Below are 8,687 nucleotides of genomic sequence, written 5' to 3'. Positions count from 1 at the left end.
GAGAGCAGGCCAGGGCGACCAGCCGAGCCCAGAGAGAGAGCAGACAGGAATAGTTGAGCCCAGAGTCAGAGAGCATGTGGGCTAGAGGGGAGTAATGGAGCTGAGAAAGAGCAGACAGGAGTAGTTGAGCCCAGAGTCACAGAGCAAGCCAGGGGGGACCAGCCGAGCCCAGGGAGAGTGAGCAGACAGGAGTAGTTGAGCCCAGAGTCAGAGAGCATGTGGGCTAGAGGGGAGTAATGGAGCTGAGAGTGAGCAGACAGGACCAGCCGATCCCAGAGTCAAAGAGCAGTCCATGGTGGACCAGCTGAGCCCAGAGAGAGAAAGAGTAGACAGGAGCAGTTGAGCCCAGAGTCAGAGAACAGGTGGGCTAGAGGGGAGTAATGGAGCTGAGAGTGAGCAGACAGGACCAGCCGATCCCAGAGTCAAAGAGCAGGCCATGGTGGACCAGGCGAGCCCAGAGGGAGAGCAGACAGGAGCAGCCGATCCCAGAGTCAAAGAGCAGGCCATGGTGGACCAGGCAAGCCCAGAGGGAGAGCAGACAGGAGCAGTTGAGCCCACAGCGAGCGGCCATGTTCCCGGTCTCTCCTTCAGGAAGAACGAGGTATGCACCCCGCACAGGGTTGTGGCCCAGAAGAACGCAGACGGCATCTACACCACTGACTGTGAGTACAGAGCATTTCGGAAAGTTCCAGACAATTCCAGATGACCCCAGGGACTGTCCGGTGTGTTCCAGAATGTTTGAGAATGTTCCCAGAAATGTTCCAGGATGCTGCAAATGTCCCAGAATGCTCCAGTTCCTCAATGTTCTAGAATGTTCCAGAATGCGCTAGAATGTCCCAGCATGCCCCGGCACATCCAGAACACCCACCTCTCTCCCTACAGTCGAGGGCCAGACCTCCTTCCAGTTCCACGAATTGGATCCCGTTAGGCAAATCGTCTTCATCAATAACATGGGGTCCAAAGGCAAGACCAGCCGCCTCAGCTTCCTTGTGGGTGAGCCCCCCTCACACACACATGTACACTGCCGGTGCCCGCTAGGGATACGCTCCACGACCCGAGAGTCTGAGCCCGACTGTATACGGGGAAAGGGGGGCTGCATGGCCAGGCATATACAGTTGGTGCCCACTGGATAAAGCGAGTGTATACAGTCAGTGCCCACTAGACATGGTGGGCATATACAGTCGGTGCCCACTAACGCTAGCATATACAGTTGGCGCTCGCTAGATGGGGTGAGCGTATACAGTCACTAAAGCGAGTGTATGCAGTAGGCGCACACTAAAGCGAGCGTACTCAGTCGGCGCCCACTCTTGCCACAGTCAAATTGAATATCATAAATGAGGACCCACCAGAGGACTACGCGAGGCTCACGGAGCAGAATGGGATCCCGCGGAAGTACATCCGGCGTGTGGGCGACACAGGTGAGGCTTCGGCGGCTTCCGGGCTGACTTGGCGCTGACTCGGCGCTGACTCGGCTTTCCTCTCTCTCCAACAGACACCTGTCCACCCTGAGGACGCCTCCCTTGGAGAAGGTGCCAGAACGTTCTAGACCATTCCAGAACCGCCCCTGATCGCCTCACCATCTCCTCCCACCTGCGAATGCGCTAGTATGCTCCGGAACATTCTAGAACGTTCTGGATTGATCCAAGATGGTCTGGATTGTTCCAGAATTTCTAGAAAGCTCCGGAACATTCTAGAATCGGCCGTCCCCAGCTTTCTCTGCTTCCTGTTCATGGAATAAACTCATCCCAGGCACAGTCCCAGTCGTTTATTTTAAACGATTTTTATTGTTCCGTCAAAAGACAGAGCGAGCTGGTGGAGGAACCCAGGGGCTACCTCCGGGTCTCCCTGCACTGTCAGTCACCGTTCACTGACAAGGGGGTGGGCTCTGTCATCTGGTGGCTGTCAAACAGCCCTGAGTGACACTGGGGGGTTCTCCCCGACTCCACTGGCAGCCAGTCACACTCCACCAGGATCCCAGGGCCACATCCGGGTCCCCATGGCCACATCCGGGTCTCCAGGGCAATATCTGGCTCCCCAGGGCTCCATTTGTGTCCGCAGTGACACATCCAGGTCCCCAGGAGCACATCCTGGTCCCCAGGGCCACATCCGGGTCTAAGTGCTCCATCCGGGTCTCTGGGCTCCATCTGGGTCCCTAGGGCTCCATCCGGGTCTCTGGGCTCCATCCGGGACTCCTGGCTCCATCCGAGTCTCTGGGCTCCATCGGGGTCTCTGGGCTCCATACAGGTCTCTGGGCTCCATCCGGGTCTCTGGGCTCAATCCAAGTCTCTGGGCTCCATCCGGGTCCCTAAGGAAACATCCGGGTCCCTAAGGCTCCATCCGGGTCTCTGTGCTCCTTCAGGGTCACTAAGGCTACATCCGGGTCCTTAAGGTTCCTTCCGAGTCCTTAAGGCTCCATCCAGGTCTCTGGACCACTTCCGGGTCGCTGGGCTCCATCCGGGTTTCGGGGCTCCAACCGTGTCCCTAAGGCTGCATCCAGTCTCTGGGCTCCATCCCAGTCTCTGGGCTCCACCCTGATCTCCAGAGCCACATCCAGGTCCCAAGGGCCACATCCAGGTCCCAAGGGCCACATCCGGGTCTCCAGGGCCACATCCGGTTCCCCAGGGCTCCATCCGGGTCTCCAGGGCCACATCCGGGTCCCCCAGGGCCACATCGTGGTGTCTAGGGCCACATCCCGGTCTCCATGGCCACATCCAGGTCTCCAGGGCTCCCTCCAGGGCAACATCTGTGTCCCAGGGCTCCACCCGGGTCCAGGGCTACATCCAGGTCCCCAGAGCCACATCCAGGTCTCTATGGCCACATCCAGGTCCCCAGGGCCACATCCAGTCTCCCAGGGCTCTACCCGGGTTTCCCAGGGCTACATACGGGTCCCCAGGGCCACATCTGGGTCCCCAGGGCCACACCAGGGTCCAGGGCCACATCCGGATCTCCAGGGCTCCCTCCAGGGCCATATCTGGGTCCCAGGGCTCCACCCAGGTCTCTGGGCTCTCTCCAGGTCTCTGAGCTACATCCGGGTCCCTAAAGCTCCATCCTGGTCTCTGGGCTCCATCCGAGTCTCTGGGCTCCATCTGGGTCCCTAAGGCTCCATCTGCATCCCTAAGGCTCCATGCGGGTCTCTGGGCTCCATCCAGGTCCCTAAGGATCCATCCGGGACTCCTGGCTCCATCCGAGTCTCTGGGCTCCATACGGGTCTCTGGGCTCCATCTAGGTGTCTGGGCTCCATCCGTATCTCTGGGCTCCATCTGGGTCCCTAAGGCTCCATCCACATCTCTGGGCTCTATCCGAGTCTCTGGGCTCCATCCGATTCCCTAAGACTCCATCCAAGTCCTAAAGCTCCATCCAGGTCTCTGGGCTCCATCCAGGTCTCTGGGCTCCATCCGGGTTCCTAAGGCTCCATCCGGGTCCATAAGGCTCCATCCGGGTCTTTGGGCTCAATGCGAGTCTCTGGGCTCCATCTGGGTCCCTAGGGCTCCATCCCGGTCTCTGGCTCCATCTGGGTCTCTGGGCTCCATCCGGGTCTCTGGGCTCCATCCGGGTCTCTGGGCTCCATCCGGTTCCTATGGCTCCATCCGGATCTCTGGGCTCCATCCGGTTCCAATGGCTCCATCCGGATCTCTGGGCTCCATCTGGGTCCCTAAGGCTCCATCCGGGTCTCTGGACTCCATCCCGGTCTCTGGCTCCATCCGAGTCTCAAGGCTCCATCCATATCTCTGAGCTCCATCTGGGTCCCTAGGGCTCCATCCCGGTCTCTGGCTCCATCTGGGTCTCTGGGCTCCATCCGGGTCTCTGGATTCCATCCGGGTCCCTAAGGCTCCATCCGGGTCTCTGGGCTCCATCTGGGTCTCTGGGCACCATCCAGGTCTCTAAGGCTCCATCCACGTCTATGGGCTGCATCCGAGTGTCTAGGCTCCATCCGGGTCCCTAAGACTCCATCGGGGTCCCTAAGGCTCCATCCGGGTCTCTGGGCTCCATTCGGGTCTCTGGGCTCCATTCGGGTCTCCAGGGCTCCACATACGGGACCCAGGGCCACATCCGGTTCCCCAAGGGACATATCGGGGTCCCCAGGGCCACATCCAGGTGTCTCAGGCCATTACCGGTTCTCCAGGCCACATCCGTGTCTAGGGCCACATCCGGGTCTAGGGCCACATCCAGGTCTCCAGGAACATCTGGGTCTCCAAGGCCACATCAGCATGATCAGGGCCACATCCGGGTCTCTAGGACTCTCTCCAGGGCCACATCCAGGTCTCCATCACTATATCCGGCTCTCTATGGCGCCATCCGGGTCTCCGGGGTCACATCCGGATCTCCAGGGCCACATACGGGCTCCCAGGGCCACATCCGGGTCCTTAGAGTCACATGGGGGTCTCCAGGGCCACACCCGGGTCTCTAGGGCCACATCTGCGTCTCCAAGGACCGCATCCAGGTCCCCCAGGTCCACATCCTGGTTGCCAAGGCCACATCGGGGTCTCCCAGGGCTCCATCCAGGTCCACATCAGGTCCCCAGGGCCACATCCGGTTCTCCCAGGGCCACATTCTGGTCCCCATGTCCACACCCGGGTCCCAGGACCACATCCAGGTCCCTAGGGCCATATCAGGGTCTCCAGGGCTCCATCAAGGCCTCTAAGGCTTTATCCAAGTCTCTGGGTTCCATCAGAGTCTCTGGGCTCCATCCGTATCTCTGGGCTCCATCCGGGTTCCTAAGACTCCATCTGGGTCTCTGGGCTCCATCCGAGCCCCTAATGCTCTATTTCACTCTCTGGGCTCCATCCAAGTCTCTGGGCTCCATCCAGGTCCCTAAGACTCCACCAGGGTCCCTAAGGCTCCATCCGGGTCTCTGTGCTCCATCCGGGTCTCTGTGCTCCATCCGGGTCCCTAATGCTCCATCGGGGTCCCTAAGGCTCCATCAGGGTCTCTGGGCTCCATTCGAGTCCCTAAGATTCCATCCGGGTCCCTAAGGCTCCATCCAGTCCCTAAGCCTCCATCAGGGTCTCTGGGCTCCATCCGGGTCTCTGGGCTCCATCCGGGTTCTTAAGGCTCCATCTTGTGTATAAGGCTCCCTCCGAGTCTCTAGGATCAATCCAGGTCCCTAAGGCTCCATCGAGTTCTCTGGGCTCCACCAGGGTCTCCGGGCCACATCCGGGTCCCCAGGGCCACCTCCAGGTCTCTGGATTCCGTCGGGTTCTCTGGGCTCCATCCGAGTCTCTGAGCTGCATCCGGGTCTCTTGGCTCCTTCCGGGTACCTATGGCTCCATCCGAGTCTCTGAACTCCATCCGGGTCCCTAAGACTCCATCCGAGTTCCTAAGGCTCTATCTGGGTTCCTAAGGCTCCATCCGAGTCTATGGATTCCCTCCGGCTTGCACAGAGCGGGGCCGGGAGACTACACCTCCCGGAAGCCTCAGCGGCGGCGGCGACGCTCTACGTGTGGGCTGTACTGGCCTGAGTGACAGGTAGCCGACCCAATGGCTTCCCCGGTCTCAGACTCCGGACCGCTCAGACGTGGGGTGGGTGTGTGCTTCCTGTTTCGGAGGCATCTGCTCGGGGCGGAAATGGTGTGGAAAGGAACCGTGTTTCAACCCAGCTGTCTTCTTTCTCTTCTTTTAAAGAAAGCTCTGAGGCCTAATTTTCCTGACCTAAATGATCATTTTTCGTCTATCACCTGTGGGCCATATTTCCTGATTTCACATTGTCCAGCCACCCTCTGCTTGGACAGGGTGGACCGGGCAGACTACAACTCCCCAAAGCCTCAGCGGCAGGGCGCTCTGCGGCTGGGCTCGTCTGAGTGACAGGTCAGACAGCCATTGGCTTCACGCGGTCTCAGACTCCGTTGCCAATCAGATGCCGAGTGGTTGTGTCGCCCTGTTTCTGCGGCTCGGGGCGGAAATGGTGTGGAAAGGAACCGCGTCGAGCCACGCCCCTCGCGGCTCCTGACTGGACGCGGGAAGTGACGTCTGCGCGCACCACGCGGCAGTCGTCCCGCCCATGTCCAGCTCGGACCGGACGGGGCAGCTTCGGGTCTGGGTCCCGCACGTCCCTGGCAGCCCCTGAGCGGGCGCGTACCCGCCTGTCCGTCCGCCAGAACCTCGCCCTGTAGCTTGGCCCTGCCTGCCCTTGTCTGGGAGGAGGAACGCGCAGTAGGAGCCCAGAACCTGTCTTCTGCCACGCTGCCTGCCCGCGCCCAGCACGGGCGGGACAGGCCGGACTGTTCCTCCTCCTCCAGCAGAGCCAGTCAGGGCCGGGCAGAGGGCGAGGTTCTGAACCTAGACCTGCGCCTCACTCGTCCAGGGAGGCCAGGCAGCCACCGGCGAGGAAGGAGGTGGCGTTCTGAGCGCGCACTGGAAAAAGTCATTAGCAGCAGTGCAGAGGGCGGGAGGAGGCGCCCTCCGGCAGCTTCCGGGTCGCGTTAGGGGCAGCAGGAGCGCTAAGGGGGTGGGTGCTGGCGGGAGACTGACAGATTCCCGGTCCAGTCAGGGGCAGAAGGAGCGCCAAGGGGGTGGGGTGCTGGCGGGAGACTGACAGGATCCCGGTCCAATCAGGGGCAGGCAGCACCGCCAAGGGGGTGGGGTTTAGGCGGGAGACTAACAGGTTCCCCGTCCAGTCAGGGGCAGAAGGAGCGCCACGGGGGTGGGGTGCTGGCGGGAGAGTGACAGGATCCCGGTCCAGTCAGGGGCAGGCAGCACCGCCAAGGGGATGGGGTTTAGGCGGGTGACTGACAGGTTCCCCGTCCAGTCAGGGGCAGAAGGCGCGCCACGGGGGTGGGGTGCTGGCGGGAGAGTGACAGGATCCCGGTCCAGTCAGGGGCAGGCAGCACCGCCAAGGGGGTGGGGTTTAGGCGGGAGACTGACAGGTTCCCCGTCCAGTCAGGGGCAGAAATAGCGCCAAGAGGGTGGGGTTTAGGCGGGAGACTGACAGGTTCCCCGTCCAGTCAGGGGCAGAAGGAGCGCCGAGGGGGTGGGGTTTAGGCGGAGACTGACAGGTTCCCCGTCCAATCAGGGGCAGGCAGGGGAGCTAAGGGGGTGGGTTTCTGGCGGGAGACTGACAGGTTCCCGGTCCACGCAGGGGCAGGCAGCACCGCCAAGGGGATGGGGTTTAGGCGGGAGACTGACAGGTTCCCCGTCCAGTCAGGGGCAGAAGGAGCGCCAAGGGGGTGGGGTTTAGGCGGGAGACTGACAGGTTCCCCGTCCAGTCAAGGGCAGGCAGGGGAACGCTAAAGGGGTGGGGTGGTGGTGGGAGACTGACAGGTTCCCCGTCCAGTCAGGGGCAGAAGGAGCGCCGAAGGGGTGGTGTTTAGGCGGGAGACTGACAGGATGCCGGTCCAATCAGGGGCAGGCAGGGGAGCTAAGGGGGTGGGGTTTAGGCGGGAGACTGACAGGTTCCCGGTCCAGGCAGGGGCAGGCAGGGGAGCTAGGGATGCGGGGTTCTGGTTGACGACGGCCAGCTTTTGGTCCGAGTCAGGAGCTGGCAGGGGAGCCAAGGAGGTGGGGTTCTGGCGGGAGACTGACAGGGTCCCGTCCAGTCTGGGGCAGGCAGGACCGCCAAGGGGGTGGGGTTCTGGCGGCAGAGTGACAGTTTCCCGGTCCAGTTGTGGGCCGGCAGGGGAGCTAAGGCCTTGGGGTTTGGGCGCAGACTGACAGGTTCCTGGTCCAGTCGGGCAGGAAGGGGAACCAAGGAGGTGGGGTTCTGGCGGGAGACTGACAGGTTGCGGGTCCATCAGGGGCAGGCAGAGGAGCTGAGGTGGTGGGTTTCTGGTCGTCCACTGAGAGCTTCCCGGTCCCGTCAGTGGCAGTCAGGGGAGCCAGTGAGCTGTGGTTTGAGCGGCAGACTGACAGGTTCCAGGTCCACTGGGGTAGGGAGGGGAGCTGAGGAGGTGGGGTTCTGGCTGCAGACTTGGAGGTTCCGGGTCCCATCGGGGCAGGCAGAGGAGACGAGGTGGGGTCCAGGCTGCAGAAAGCGAGATTCCTCGTCCAGCAGGGGCAGGCAGAGCAGATAAGGAGGTGGGGTTCTGGCCACAGACTGACAGGTTCCCGTTCGGCGAGTCAGGGGCACTCGGGTGAGCCAAGAAACTGTGGACGTTTACTTCTTCCTGAGAGGATGCGGTCTGAGAGGAGGAGCGTGGTGGGGGCAAGAGGTGCGGAGTCACCGCATGGACGCCGGGAGGCGGGTGAGAGCAGTCCTGAGGCGGGCAGCCAGCAGACTCGTTTATTTCAGTTGCTACAGCTGCTTCTATGGCCAAGACAGCCCATCCAGTCAAGGGGCGGTCTAGGCCCTCACCAATCACAGCCTGTGGCCAGGCGGTTTCCAAAGCCATCCAATCACAGCCTGTGGCCAGGCAGGCTCTTGGTGCCAGGCAGGTTCTGAAACCATCCAGTCACGGCCTGCCATCAGTCAGGCTCTGTTGTCATGTGGTTTCTGAAAGCATCCAATCACGGCCGGCCGGCTGTCAGTCAGGCTCTGTTGTCATGTGGTTTCCTCTGTTGCCATGTGGTTTCAGAAGCCATCCAATCACGGCCTGGTGCCAGGCAATTTCTGTGGTCAGCGGCCATCTTGGCATGACCTTTCCTCCTCGGCGGCCATTTGGCATGACCTTTTTCCCTCAGTGGCTATCTTGACAGGACCTCTTCACCTTAACGACCTTTTCACCTTACCCCTTGCCATAGTGCACAGGGAACCT

The sequence above is a fragment of the Oryctolagus cuniculus genome, chromosome Y, assembly GCF_051225735.1.
Source record: "Oryctolagus cuniculus isolate XC-2025 breed Fujian yellow rabbit chromosome Y, ASM5122573v1, whole genome shotgun sequence".
Taxonomy (NCBI): domain Eukaryota; kingdom Metazoa; phylum Chordata; class Mammalia; order Lagomorpha; family Leporidae; genus Oryctolagus; species Oryctolagus cuniculus.
The sequence above is the reverse complement of the archived record's forward strand: the minus strand, read 5'-3'. Positions refer to the sequence as shown.